This window comes from Brassica oleracea, chromosome C2 (genome assembly GCF_000695525.1).
Source record: "Brassica oleracea var. oleracea cultivar TO1000 chromosome C2, BOL, whole genome shotgun sequence".
Taxonomy (NCBI): domain Eukaryota; kingdom Viridiplantae; phylum Streptophyta; class Magnoliopsida; order Brassicales; family Brassicaceae; genus Brassica; species Brassica oleracea.
The window spans coordinates 34,247,123-34,247,680 of record NC_027749.1 but is presented as its reverse complement, the minus strand read 5'-3'; positions in this window follow the sequence as shown (position 1 = coordinate 34,247,680).

The window sequence follows — 558 nt, the reverse complement described above, 5'->3', positions numbered from 1 at the left end:
GAGAGGGAGTGTGCTAGAGCTAGAAGAGAAGAAGAACAACAAGCCCACTTGCAGAGATTGGATATTGATATGGCAGATCCACCGCAAGGGGCAGAACACTAACCGCGGGCAGCTCGACCCATTGGTACTTATGACCGGCCCAACATTCATGGTCATAGACTGGGAATCCGAGCACCGACTGTGGCAGCCACCAACTTTGAGGTCAAGTCAGGACTCCTCAACGTGATCGAGAACAACAAGTATCATGGCTTGGCTCATGGCTTGGCTTTAGAGGACCCATTCGATCACTTGGACAGGTTCGACAGCTACTGTGGGTTGTCAAAAACCAATGGTGTGTCAGAGGATGCCTTAAAGATAAAGTTATTCCCTTTCTCTTTGGGGGATAAGGCACGTCAGTGGGAAGAGTCTCTACCCAGCGACTCTATAACCACCTGGGATGACTGCAAGAGAGCATTTTTGCAGAAGTTCTTCTCTACTTCAAGAACTGCTAAGCTGAGAAATGAGATTTCCAGCTTTCAACAGAAGAACTTGGAAGGATTCAGTGAAGCCTGGGAGAGA